Below are 15,593 nucleotides of genomic sequence, written 5' to 3'. Positions count from 1 at the left end.
TCAAGTTACAGTTACTTTCCCAGGGACATATTGCTTTATGTTCCAGGTTAGGCTTAGACTCTGTAATATTTTTGTCACAAATATCGGTTTTAAAAAATTTGTACCCAAATTTTTACTAAATTTGACATAATAGTTATTTAATAATCACTGTTTAATTGATTATCTAATGCTGCCTATCTTTCCACTCTTTAATTGACTAATCACTGTGAGAACAGAAGTCACATGTCAACTTTGGTCATTATTTGATCATCGGTGGATAACACTCTCATTGAAACCAAATACATATTCAGTAAGCAAGACATAGTTTTTACTCCAGCAAACCATACTAAGCTATAATAGGAGAATCAGCCTCAAAATAGAATTCTATGAATTCTATGCAACACATTTCATTGTGCAAAAAAGTTTATATGTACTACATAAAACAAAAACAGTTTAAATGTCAGAATAAAAACTACCAAGTTTTCAAACATGAACTCTCCCTGCCCCTACTTGGATTTACAGTTAAATGTTGAAAACAGGTTATAAACTATGAAAATCATATTAGTAGTGATGGAAAGTGTGAACAGGAGAGAGAGCTTTAGACTAGCAATGCTAAAATTGCCATTAAGCACTTTTTAAAAAAACTCCCAAATGTAATTAAAATCTTATTGTACAACAGAAGGTCAATGACCAAAGGGAAAATAAAATGTTCACATGGACGACTTACAGAGAGTCTTAAAACATGATTATCGAGAAATATTATATAAATTAAGAACAATAAAATCAAGTCCTCCAGAAGTTAAAGGAAGAGGTTTAAAAAGTGCTATTTTTCTAGACCTGAAAAATATGTGTGCATAAGCAGCAGGAAGGTTTGCTCTACAAGATATTATTCCTCCCCTTTTTTTATTGCCTGTTGCTAAAATGGCGCCGGGTCAAAACAATGAGATACTCTGATGATAGTAGTGCTATAAATACATAGATTTATTGATAGAATTATGACACTGCAGAAGCTTTTCAATTAGTATTAGAGTCATTAACTAGGCAGGGAATATATGGATAGTGGCACTTTATTCAATTATACTTATAAAGATGTATTACTGCAGATGATAAGAAGTAATAGAAACACTTGTATATAACAGTACTTAAATGAAATACCAATAAAATGCTGCCTTTTTTCCCCCTCTCAAACAATATAGCTGATTGAGTTTTGCTACTCCCACAACTCTAAATCTTTAAGGTTGGATCTGTTCCCTGAGTGTTCTGGGCTTCCTGTAGAAATTGTAAGGAATCTAGTTTTGCAGTATTAACAAAGTCATGTAAAACTCTTTCTGCCAGCTTCATGTGGCTTGTTATTTCATATGAATCAATGATCAACTCAAATATAAGTCTGACTACTGTATCAAAAATACCTTCCCATTTCACTAACACCATTTACTCATTATCTCACTGTTTTGCAGTCTGAAGGATAAAGGTGTCCTGGTTTGTAGGATTTGGTGATTGTTGTCCTGCCACCTAGTAAGGCAAATGTGGCATATGATTCAATGCTGGGATTAAAACAAACCACAGTAAAATCTGAAGAATACTTTTTCCTAAACAGAGATTAAGGTAATGGTGGAAATAACAAAGGCACATAAAGACACAGTGAAAACTGAGTGTCCTAGGAGCTTGGTGTATGAAACCTTAAATACAGCCAAATTTTTGAGATTCAAAACAGAAGGTTAATAGGGTAGGGAATGCAGAGCTACCATGATTGATAGACTCTAGGTGTAGAGGTTCACATGGTAGAAGAGTATTTATTACCCCTGTAATAATTCAGGGTAGTTGGTGAGGGGACAAAAGTAATTTCCCTAGTCATTCGCAGGCCAAAGCTGAGGATCTCTGCCATCTTCAATATGAGGCCATTCCAGACCATTGGATCATTATTCTGTTGCCAAATCAGCCGGAAGAAAGAAAATGACAGCAACACGCATTATTTTTGTTCACATTCTATTGACTAGAGATCGATCATATTACCATAAGTAAATGAAGTTGGGCAATTTAGTTTATCTTTAATTTCAGGGAGAAGAAAAGAGATTTTTTGTGGTCAGAAAGGAGATTCCATTCCAGTAGGATAACTTGCCAGTCTGTCGGTGATAGCTTGTACAAAAATTTCCAATATCATACATACCGTGTTTTTGAGAAGCTCCATGTTCTATAAATTATACACTCTAAGTAATAGAATGACTTCTTATCCCAGGGTGCTTGGAATAGTGCTAAGCATATTGTCTTCCAAGACTGTTTAGTTATTGTTACTTTTCCTTTCAAAATTACATAGGTTTAGATTATGAATTTTAGGGCAACCCTAATCATAGGAAAATAATGAGTCTGGAAGGAACCACTCAGCCTATGTCCTAACATATAATAATAATTCCTAGTAAAAATACCTGTACAATTATATTTCTACTATCACTAATACCTAGCATTTCACTCAGTCTATCTATTGAAGCTTGAATCCTTGGGGCTCATGTTTCATATTTTAGCTAATATTTGAATTTACATAATCTGATATAGACCCTTCCTGTGTGGTTATTTAATATGTCAAAACTAAAATGAAAAGTTTACTCTTGAAATATAACTACTGAAAATATTTTAGATATACTTACTGCTGTCTATACAAAGGATTTATTGGTATAATGGATTTTTGTAAGAATTTCTAACTTGAATAATCATCAAGTACAGACCACTAAAAATACAAAGGCACTTCCATGCTCATATAAAATATAAGAAACTATAGAAATCAGTCCTTTGGCCTTCAATTCTATGGTTTTCTGAGTCATCTGGCATTGATTAGAAGGTTCACTTAATTCTTTTACTGGAATATTGTTGGAGGTTACTTATGTGAACTCTTCAAAGTTTTACTGGAGAGCATAGAAGGACACCACACTGGGAATTCATTGAGCTTCCAGAATCATGTAATAATTATTATTTTTTTTAATATTTTATTCATTTATTTGACAGAGAGAAATCACAACTAGGCAGAGAGGCAGAGGCAGACAGAGAGAGAGAGAGAAGGAAGCAGGCTCCGCGCTGAGCAGAGAGCCCGATGCGGGACTTGATCCCAGGACCGTGAGATCATGACCCGAGCCGAAGGCAGCGGCTTAACCCACTGAGCCAGCCAGGCGCCCCTCATGTAATAATTATTTTTGTGCTTAAATGGCAATAACATTTCCTGGTAATTTGGAATTCATTCTGAGACTTGATTTTGTTACAGGATACAACCTGGTAGTAGGTTGACTGATAACCTTCACCTACTGCTTAAAACTGAATGGTTACGATGAAAATACCTCAAATAATTGTGAATGATCAGGCTTACCTCAGTTTCCAATACAAATTTTATCAGTGTTTTGATTTGACAATAATTCTAGTATAAATGTAGGTGCAAGTAGTTGAGGTAAGTGGAGGAAAAGATCATGTGATGTAAAAATCCCTTTTTTTTTTTTTCCCTACATTGATGTTGAACTCCTCAAGGATGCTGTTGGGAAATGGAGAAACAATCAATAAAGTATACCACACACAAAAACCTCTTAAGTATGAATAGCTACTAGAAAGGTAAAGATAATTGTGTTCATAAAAAAGATCGGATGAGGTAGTTTTGTTGTTGCTGTTGTTGTTTGTTTGTTTCTTTTGGTTTTGTTTTGTTTTTCTCCAACAGAGGAGCACTTAATAGTTTGGGAAAACATGTGGAAAGTAAGAAAGATACCAATCTTATCAACTAACTCAATGGATGGTGAAACATGAGAAAATTAAGAGCTATTATAAGAGAATTTTCTTTAAGGCTAGGTGGTAAAACATGTATATTCCAGATATACATGTGGTAGGGACATATACCAAATACAATGTAGCATCTTGAGGAAGAAAGTAGTATTGATGTGACTGTGTGGAGAAGGGAGGAGATCTGGGTCAAAGCTAAGGAAACAAAGGAATAAGAAGTAAAGGTGCAGTACAACCATGATAGAAAATATTATGCACAGCATTGGTGGTATTCAATGTAACTATGGGTGTTATCTGGACATTATATTTAAAATTGTAATTAAAGTATATATTTGTTTTAACTGAAGTACAAAAGGAATATATAATTAGTTTAACATGTATGGTATTAAGGTAATAATTGCATGTAACAATGATTATAAAATTAATTGAGTATATTTAACATGTAAATTTAATTAGATAATAGTGTAAGATGTAAACCATATTTTATTCCAATGACTCAAGTTAGGGGATTATCCCAGTCAGGACAAACATCCAGGATATTATTTTGGTGATTGATTGATGACTGCAATTTGGATATATTTAAGTTGAAGACGTATTTAAGGATGTTGAGTAATTATTGAAAAAAGACATTTGCCTTGTAGTGATTCTCCCAATAAATTTAGGGCTGGAATTTGAAAGTGGATCTCCTTTTAGCAATCTCAGAATAGCATTTCCAGATATTTCCCATTTGATGGGGGTGTGACAGGTTAGGGGTGGCCATGTTGCTTTTAGAACCTGACCATGATATATTATCTCTTTTTCTTCTTTTAAATTATTTTTTATTCACCTTTGGCCCTCTTCATCCATTTCTACTACCTCCCACACCTTGCCTCTGGCAACCACAAATCTCTTATGCATTATCTTTTTTATGCATTTTCATAATCAATTGGATAGCATTTTAAGTAGCTAGAACTCAAGCATCTATATTTGTGGATTGCCCTCTAACTTTGTTTCCTGATTTCATCTTTGGCTGACTTTGTTATTAAGCCAATTAACTTCTAATGTCTTTGTATTGCTAAGGTGTTATATATTGCAGATATTTATATGAGATTGGTGGTATGTATTTATTTAAAAGAATCTTATTGGGATTTCAGCTTATATTTTCTTAGTGTGAAGATTTTAATTTGAATTAATGGTATACAACAGTCATGTAATCTATTTCTTTTAGAGAATGTGTAAGTTATATATTGTATGCATATGTACATATAATAAGTAAACTATGGTATCTGATCTCCTTTAAAATGTCAGGTTTATTGTAATAAAAGCTTTTAGAAATATTATCATCTTAATTTCTGCAGGTTTCATGGCTACTTTATTCCACAATTCTTTTTTTTTTTTTTTTTTTTTTCATTTTATTTATTTTTTCAGCGTAACAGTATTCATTCTTTTTGCACAACACCCAGTGCTCCATGCAAAACGTGCCCTCCCCATTACCCACCACCTGTTCCCCCAACCTCCCACCCCTGACCCTTCAAAACCCTCAGGTTGCCCCAACCTCCCACCCCTGACCCTTCAAAACCCTCAGGTTGTTTTTCAGAGTCCATAGTCTCTTATGGTTCGCTTCCCCTCCCCAATGTCCATAGCCCGCTCCCCCTCCCCCAATCCCACCTCCTCGCAGCAACCCCCAGTTTGTTTTGTGAGATTAAGAGTCATTTATGGTTTGTCTCCCTCCCAATCCCATCTTGTTTCATTTATTCTTCTCCTATCTCCTACCCCCCCATGTTGCTTCTCCATGTCCTCATATCAGGGAGATCATATGATAGTTGTCTTTCTCCGATTGACTTATTTCACTAAGCATGATACGCTCTAGTTCCATCCACGTCGTCGCAAATGGCAAGATTTCATTTCTTTTGATGGCTGCATAGTATTCCATTGTGTATATATACCACATCTTCTTTATCCATTCATCTGTTGATGGACATCTAGGTTCTTTCCATAGTCTGGCTATTGTAGACATTGCTGCTATAAACATTCGGGTACACGTGCCCCTTCGGATCACTATGTTTGTATCTTTAGGGTAAATACCCAGTAGTGCAATTGCTGGGTCATAGGGTAGTTCTATTTTCAACATTTTGAGGAACCTCCATGCTGTTTTCCAGAGTGGTTGCACCAGCTTGCATTCCCACCAACAGTGGAGGAGGGTTCCCCTTTCTCCACATCCTCTCCAGCATCTGTCATTTCCTGACTTGTTCATTTTAGCCATTCTGACTGGTGTGAGGTGATATCTCATTGCATATATGTATATGTGTCTATGTATATAGATATGATATACATATTGTTCATGGAAACAGTAATTAAAAGGAACATTCAGATTTTAAATGGCATAAAGAAAACTAAAATGGTTCACTAAATGAGCCAAAATTTAAGAAGTTAGAAAAAAAATTAGTGTAATTAAACCAAAAATAGTACAATAATGGAAATAATAACAGGAGCTGAAAATCATACTAAAATAATTATGTAAGAGAGAAAAGGAAGCAAATTAAAAAGTGTTTTTAGAAAATTAATTAAGTGAGCAAATCTTTGTCAAAATTAATAAGCAGAAAAACAATATAAAAGGTTAAAATAACAATATTAAGAATTGTGGTTTTGAAATACAAATCAAAACCACAATTCTTAATATTGTTATTTTAACCTTTTATATTGTTTTTCTGCTTATTAATTTTGACAAAGATTTGCTCACTTAATTAATTTTCTAAAAACACTTTTTAATTTGCTTCCTTTTCTCTCTTACATAATTATTTTAGTATGATTTTCAGCTCCTGTTATTATTTCCATTATTGTACTATTTTTGGTTTAATTACACTAATTTTTTTTCTAACTTCTTAAATTTTGGCTCATTTAGTGAACCATTTTAGTTTTCTTTATGCCATTTAAAATCTGAATGTTCCTTTTAATTACTGTTTCCATGAACAATATGTATATCATATCTATATACATAGACACATATACATATATGCAACCTTAACAGTCCATATTATTTCTTTTCTATACAATGAGATTTTAAAGTGATCGGTTGTTTAAAATGTGTATTAAATCTCTGTGCTGTTTATGTATTTTTCAAATTATCTTTTTATAATTGTTTCTAATTAAATTACATGGTGATAATAATGTGACATATATAAGTGTACTTGCTAACAAAAACCCCCAGTCATAATGTCTAAAAACAAAGACCCTCGCTTGTCCTATTTTCTTCTCATGTAATGGTACTAGGTAAAGGCTGGTCAGATGTTTTGTAGCCCAAGAGAAGAGAATGGAATCATCTTACCATTGAGGAGTCCTGAATAAAAGGCTCCTGTGGTTTTATGGAACAGGGATGTGGCCTGAGGAGAGAGAAGAAGAAGAAGAGCTAGGAGTGGAAAAGTACTGAGTCAGAATGGAGAGATGGGCTTTAGTCATGCCCAATTCCTATCACATACTAAGGAGGTCTCAGCTGAGGAACATGAACATGGCCCCAGTCTGGAGACCTGCCAAAGGAGGCCCCCAGGCTAAAATGTAGATGGGCCCATGAGCACAGCTGGTCCTGTAGGTGCCTGAGTCCTTGACTAAACTCTCCGGAAAACTACCGCGTGCTGGCTGTGCACTAAGTCTGGTGTGGGAGAGCAGTTGTCTCTCATGAGGCCTGCTATTACAGTTTTTCTAATTGTTGATGATGCAGCCTGAAAGATCACAGGATTTGGGCTTCAAGTCTGACATCTTAGCTCCACTAGTCTCTATCTGTCAGGACTGACCTTAAAGCATCAGCTGCCCTGTTAGGTATACCCTCAAGGGCTGTAATTCTGGATGGATTTTTTGCAACCCTGTCATAATAATCATGTACATATAAAAGTACAATTCCAGAGGGCATACACAGTCCTGCTGGAAACAAAGTATTCACCATGTTAGTGGATACATTAATCGGTCATGTAACCAATATGTTACTGCACCACAGGGTTTTTTGTACAGTCTGAATAATTTAGGTTAGTCCTTGGTTTAAAAAATGCTACCTGAGACAGTTGCAAGCTGTTGTTTTCATCCATGACATTAGTTCATCACCTCAGGTGTGTGGATGACCTCTGGAGGTGTCCTATGTGGAAACTGCAGGAGCAGGGGCCACCCCCTGCTGTCTCAGAGTCAGTATTGTCAGGTGCGATTCTGATCTCAGCAGTGGGTTTGAATTGCAAATGCTCACAGGAGCTTGGAAAAGCATCACAAGGAAGTTTTCTTCAGGAGGAGAAAAATTTCAGAAGCAATTCTGAAAAATAAAGATTACTAATACCTTCATTCTTTCCATACCTTCCCAAATACGAGATTCCCCTGCCCCACCCCCATTGTTTTAAAACTTACTCAATAATGAAAACTTCATATTTTCTTAATCATTCCCTATTTACCCCCAAACTCTCATCCATGAGAGTTGTGCAAGAGGGCAGAAAAACATTTTTATAGAAAAATATTTTATACAATTTATTCAGAGACATATCATACTTAATAATTAAGCAGAACAAAATTCTGGAAACTTTATGATGGGTTTCCATCACCTCTAACCTTTCATCATTTGCTGTTTATAGCCATCCTGGGTTTCCCATCAACTTAGATTCTCATGAATGGGTAGAAGGGATGGAAGGCCCTTGCAGGATTGCCATGGAGATGTAGCTGTCAATAATTATATCAAGGAAGGAGGAGAAAAGGGGCAGACAGCCTGGTCAATCATGAGCAGCTAGTTAGAAGTATTTGGAGGGCATTGCTACAGTGAAGCCCAGCTGCTTACCTGAGATGTGTAGTTCAGAGTGAAGTTATTTTGTCCCTCCCACCCCATAACACTTAAGCCTATAATCTATTTGTCCTTTAAAACATTCAACCATCTTACAGGTTGGGGTGTTATGGAGGATCTATCATATGACCATTTGTACGTAGCATTGACTTCCAATCTAAGGCCATTACCAGATGCAATGGGCTCAAGGAAACTAAACAGGAAGCAGATGAGGTCTTGCAAGGCCTGCATAATGTGACCTAAGTCAGAGGAACCAATCTGAATGGCTAAGCCAAACCTAAAGAAAATGTCAATTGCAGTCAGGATCTGATGGAATGCTTGTGATGGAATGACAGGCCCAAGATGATCTATTTGCCAGGGATCCCCTGGCTTGTTGGACAGTGTTTTTAATCTTGAGTAGAATCTGGCAGATAGGCAGCTTTGTCATGATACTTCGATTTTTTTCTGAAAGAGGGGTTGTCCCTGTCTGCAGGCTCGATTTAGGATGGTGTTCTATATCCACAAGCCATCTTCTCACGGAGCCAGAGGGCAACTGATGACATGTCCACGTGTTCCTGGTTGAAAAGAGTTCATTCTCAGGTTAAGCTCACACAGGTTGGTTTTCTCTGCTTCATCAGCAGAGGGATCTTTTTGGTGAGCATCCTCAAGGGTAACAAAGCACATATGAGGAGCAGAACTGATTTTTATATAAATGTTTTGTCTCTATGAGAGAGCTTGTTTTATATGATGGCCTGTTTTACCAATGGTCTGACCAAAAGCCCAGGTCATTTGCCTAAATCCAGAAATTAAAAAAAAAAAAAAATACAGTCTGGTTCATTTGCTGTGGTGGCCTGGATAAGAATCCATATTCCATGATGCTTTGACATTGTTTTGGGGAGACCCAGATGCTGATAATCAGGTCTGTGTATTGTTTGGATAGTTTATATCAATATGCCTTCCAACTCACTAATCATTTCTTCTATAATCCATAATCTGTTTTTAATCCTATATAATATTTTTTCATCTCTGGATTTATGGTTTTTAATCTGTAAGCTTTCATTCCGAATTTTTATATTTGTTCATGTTTTCCATTTAACATATGTAGTCTTATCTCTAGATCAATAATTTTATGCTAGTTTTGATTGAATTTTTTTCTTCTCAGTATAATTTATATTTTCCTCCTTGTTACATGTTTGATAATTTTTAATTGGATGTCACAAATTGAATTTTTACCTTTTAGGTAAGATTTTTTTATTTAAAGATGTAAACATTTTTGTAATCCTATTAATATATTTTAACTTTATTTCAGCATGCAGATAAAGTACTGGGATATATTTTTATCCTTTAAGAACTGTCTTTCAAAGTTCATAAGATAGTACCAGATCAACATTTAATTTAAAAGTAATTATGACCCACTATTAAAGCAAGACCCTATGAGGACTATAACCCTTTTTGTGACTTATGGGGTTTTCCATTCTCTCTGGTAGAAACTGTCACTCTCTTGGTCTGTGTGATTTTCAGGTACTGTTTCCATTAATTCTTTTTGGTGATCTCCTCCCTGATTTCTGATAATTAATATACATGTTTAATAATTCCTAAATAGGAATCTCTTTTTTAAGCTAAATGAATCAAAGACCTAAATCTAAAACTGAATTTATAAAACTTCTAAAAGAAAATATAAGAAAATAAATTTTGAAGGCATCTGTTCAAACAAATATTTCTTAATTCTTATGTCAACACCAAAAAGATGATATATGAGAGAAAAATGTTTATAAATTAGACTTCATAAAGATGAAAACTTTCCCTTTTTAAGTACATCACTGAACAGGATGAAAAGATAAGCTACAAATTGGGAGAAAGTTCTTTTTCTTTCTTTCTTTTTTTTTTTTTTAAAGTAGGCCCAAGCCTGGGCTTGAACTCATAACCGTGAGATCAATACCTGAGCTGAGATCAAGAATCAGATGTTTACCTGGCTGAGCCACCCATGCACCCCTGGGAGAAAGTATTTCTAAATCATTAAAATGGGTTTGCATAAAGAACTTACAAAGACCCTCAGAGCTCATTAAAAGAAAACCAATCCATTTACAAATAAATTGGCAAAGTTAAAAAATTTGGACATATATTTTGCCAAACAATACATATAAAAATCATTTGCTATCTCTGTGTGTGTGTGTGTGTGCACGCGCATGCATGCACTCGAGTGAGTGAAAGTGAAATGATGTATTTGTTTTAAGAATTTGTTTTAAGAATTTGTCTTAAGTATTTATTTATATATTTGACAGACAGAGGTCAAAAGTAGGCAGAGAGGCAGGCAGAGAGAGAAAGAGGAGGAAGCAGGCTCCCTGATGAGCAGAGAGCCTGATGTGGGGCTTGATCCCAGGACCCTGAGATCATGATCTGAGCCGAAGGCAGAGGCTTAACCCATTTAGCCACCCAGATGCCTGTGAAATAATGTTTAACAACATTTTAATTAATGAAAGTTAAAATCACCAAAGTGATACTACTAAACAATTGTTAGGGTAGCTCTGAGTTAAAAATAGGAAACCTGATTATACCAAATGTTGGCAAGAGTACTGAGAAACATGAACCTCCACACTGCTTGTGTGAATATAAAATGGTGCAACACTTTGGAAATCATTTTGACAGATTATTAAAAAAAAACTTGTATGTACATCTAGCATATTGCCCAGCCACTTTTTCTTAGGAATTCATATGAAAGAAATGAAAGTATGTATATCCATGCAAAGACTTGCTTATGAATGTTTGTAACTGATTTTTTTGTAATAGCCAAAGTATGGACACAGACCAAATGTCCACCAGAAGGAGAATGGATGAACAAATTGTGACATACCCATACAATGGGATAATCCTCAGCAATATAAATGAAAAAGTATTGAAAAAAAAAAACTACTGCTACACATAACTACATGAATAAATCAAAATTGTTAAATTGAGTAAAAGAAGCTGTACAAAAAAAAGAGTACATATCGTAAGATTTCATGTCTGCAAAATTTCAAAAACACAAACTAATCTATAATGACAGAAATTTCAGGCTGGTCCCACTCATTAGGACATGGACACCAGGAGGAAGAATATTATTCTGCCTACTACCAATTTACATGAACTATGTGGAAGCAATAATCATTTAAATTTCAAGGGTGTACCTTGAAATTTTTTTTTATTTTTTTATTTTTTTTCCATTTTATTTTTTTTTTCAGCGTAACAGTATTCATTGTTTTTGCACAACACCCAGTGCTACATGCAAAACGTGCTCTCCCTATTACCCACCACCTGTTCCCCCAACCTCCCACCCCTGACCCTTCAAAACCCTCAGGTTGTTTTTCAGAGTCCATAGTCTCTTATGGTTCGCCTCCCCTCCCCAATGTCCATAGCCCCCTCCCCCTCTCCCAATCCTACCTCCCCCCAGCAACCCCCAGTTTGTTTTGTGAGATTAAGAGTCATTTATGGTTTGTCTCCCTCCCAATCCCATCTTGTTTCATTTATTCTTCTCCTATCCCCCTAACCCCCCATGTTGCTTCTCCATATCCTCATATCAGGGAGATCATATGATAGTTGTCTTTCTCCGATTGACTTATCAGAATGGAGTTATTTGAAGAGATAAAAATCTCAGAAATAGTAACATTGACACAAAATATTAACAAATAAAAGGAAAATGACTATCCATTCTCAATCATATTTTTCCTAAGTTTTTATTTTGTGATTTATGAAAACATTTGGGTTTTCTGTGCCTTTCAGATTTTCACTTTATTTGGAGAGGGACAAATAGGAAGCTGAAATATTAAAAATAGATCAAAATCATAGTAAATAGTGACAGTTATATATTCCAGAGTAAATAGAATTATTATAATTCTTAAATGATACTTTCTTATAATATGTTTTTCAGTTTTTACAGGGAAGTTGACATGAACAACTTATTATTATATTGGATGCTTTTAATACTTGACTGCTAAAATGCATAAATGATATTTCTGTTTACTCCAATAATCTGCTATAAATCAAATTTATCTCCTTCAGAGCTTCTTGAAAAGAACAAGGTAGGGGAAAAATCAAAACATTAAGCCATAATAAATAAAGTAATTATATTTAGCAGGTTTAAATGTTTCATGTTCTGTACATGATCAGATTGAAAAATATACTTAAGACTTTTATACATTTTAGAGGAATTTATAACTACAAAATTAAACTCAGTTGTGCTTTTTAAAACACATAAATTTATATTTTCACTTTTTATTAGATTATTTATGAAGCAATTAAATTAAAAATTTGTGAATATGTTTGAATCCTTAAGAGTGGGCTGGCCTGATTTATATCTTCTTTTCCTATTTCTTATAAAGGTTTCCCTACCCTCCAATACAGATTCCCAAATGTTATCTCACTAAAGGAGTATGATCAAGTATCTGCAACACAATAGTCATGCCCACCTTAAAATGTAATCATATTTTTGCATGTGTAATAAGCCAAATTTTAATTTTTTAAAAAATTCAGACTTGAGAGTTGTTCAAAAAACAAGACTGATCACATGACACTGAGTAGGGTTTTTATCAAGCATGGTGGTGATTAAGAACTGGAAAGGGTAAAGCAGTGACCCTCACTGTTGGGTCAATCAAGGAGGTTAGGACTTTAAATTACAAATGTTTCTCAAGCTTGGGAACTGGAAATGTTTTCAAAAAGTGCCCCTTGAGGACTTAAATGACAGAAAAGTTTGGTTGATTATTAGAAATGAAAATTCCAAGGCTTTCAAGCCCCATCGATTCCTACTGATCAGATGACACAAATTTAAAGAGAAATTGATCAACTGATTCTTAAGTACATCATTGTTAAAAAAAAAAAAAAAGTCATCCATAGGGGATGACTTTGCAACTCTTCTGTTTTTTTTTTAATCTTAAACTCAAGGAGAGGTTATATATACTACAATATATACTACATTATACAAAGTAAATAATCTTTCTGTTAAAACACTGTTTAATAAGTATAGATACTCTAAAGAATAGAGATCTCCCCAGTCCTGGCTTCAGACTGCAGTTTGAGTCTATACTTCTGGAACTTATTTACTACTTGTACCAAATTTGTACATTTAAACAATTATTCCCTATCCCTCCACCCTCTTTCCCCTCTATTTGTTTTTATGAATTTGGCTTTTTTAGATTCTACATGAAAATGAGATCATGCAGTCTTTGTCTTTCTCTGACTTCTCTTTCTTAGCATAAATTTTCAAGGTCCACGTTGACTCAGATGGCATATCTTCTTTATCGATTTATCAGTCTATGGGCACTTCAGGGTTTTTTGGTTTGTTTTTGTTTTGTTTTGTTTTTGTTTTTTTTTTGGCTGCTGTGAAAATTCATAAAGCAAACACAAGGGTAGAGATATCTCCTAGATGTCCTTATTTTCATTCCTCTTTGGTAAATACCTAGAAGATCTAGAGATCTAATGTGAATATAGACAACAACAGTATATTATAATCATCAAACTTGCTGACAGACTAGAACTTAATTATTCTAACCACTAAAAAGGAATGGTAATTATGTTATGTGACAGAGGTGCTAATTATCACTATAGTGTCAATCATTTTACAATATACAAATGTATCAAATTAACATGTTGTACACATTAAATTTACACAATGTTATATGTCAAATATATTTCAATTTAAAAAAGGTTAAATCTTCTTTTCTCCTAGGAACAAATTTACCTTTTTTTTTTTTTTTAAAGATTTTATTTATTTATTTGACACAGAGAGAGATCACAAGTAGGCAGAGAGGCAGGCAGAGAGAGAGGGGGAAGGCTCCCTGCTAAGCAGAGAGCCCAATGCTGGGCTGGATCCCAGGACCCTGAGATCATGACCTGAGCCAAAGGCAGAGGCTTAGCCCACTGAGCCACCCAGGCGACCCAACAAATTTACCTTTCACTACTTTGTTCTATTGCTTGAATCCCAATAAGCCTTCAGTGTTTAGCTCTGTTCAGTATTTTGTTCTTCAATTATGTAATCTAGTACACACGTATTATTATCTTGCATTTGAGTTTATCCTGTTTTATGTTGGTTTTTTCCTTTTTTATATTCTATCATTCAGCATGTCTGTTTTAAGGAAGAGTGAGTCAGAGTTTACTCTCTACATTATCTTGCCTGAGAAATTGCAAGTTATTTTCGATGTGCTGGCAAGAAAATCTTCATTGCTCAGGGGCATATGTGTTGTATGTATTGGAAATCAGGGATGGTATAGAAGAAAACAACACTGCTTAATTTTGAACTCTTCAGGATATGTGGGACAGGGCCAGTTCACTGCTGTCTCTGAGTGAGTTGCAGTCAAGGACAAAGCCCCTCTATACTCTCATGTCCTAACACACATGTGCGTTTCTAGTCCAGACATCTTCGTTCCTCAGTCGCTTTCCTGGGGTCTTACATGAGCTCTTCCTGGCACTTCTGCAAAGGCCTTATTAAAGGTTGCTGAAGGGACACCTTAAAGATAATTTTCCCCAATCAACTTAGAACTCAGTTCTTTACATTCTCAGTTTTCCTCCCGTTGACCTTGGCCTTCGCCTTGTCCTCACCCCTGGTCCATAAAGTTTCAGTTCAGGGCTCCTTGGTAGTGAGATGACACACATCTATGTGGGTCCACCCGAGCTTTGGCTGGCATGCTGTTCCACAGAAGGAAATAAAACAGGAGGGAGTCAGGACTTGTCTGGTTTAACCTCTTGTTTAAACTATTGCAGTAACTGATCCAGAGTTACACTGTTACTTTCATTTGGAGTTTGCTTTAATTGATAACTCTGATACCTGGCAGCTCAGCTTTTCATTTCCAGTTTGGCTGAACTCCTGACAAAGGTCAGCCCAAAGTGTGGCATGATGATGAAGAATTAAAACAGGAAAAACAAAAACAAAAACAAAAAAATGGAAGGATGAAATGAAAAATTCCAAAAGGCAGATACGATCCTTTTTTTTTTTTTAAAGATTTTATTTAGTTATTTGACAGACTGAGATCACAAGTAGGCAGAGAGACAGGCAGAGAGAGGAACAGATAGCCTGATATGGGGCTCGATCCCAGGACCCTGAGATCATGACCTGAGCCAAAGAGACTTTAAC

The sequence above is a fragment of the Meles meles genome, chromosome 2, assembly GCF_922984935.1.
Source record: "Meles meles chromosome 2, mMelMel3.1 paternal haplotype, whole genome shotgun sequence".
NCBI lineage: Eukaryota > Metazoa > Chordata > Mammalia > Carnivora > Mustelidae > Meles > Meles meles.
The sequence above is the reverse complement of the archived record's forward strand: the minus strand, read 5'-3'. Positions refer to the sequence as shown.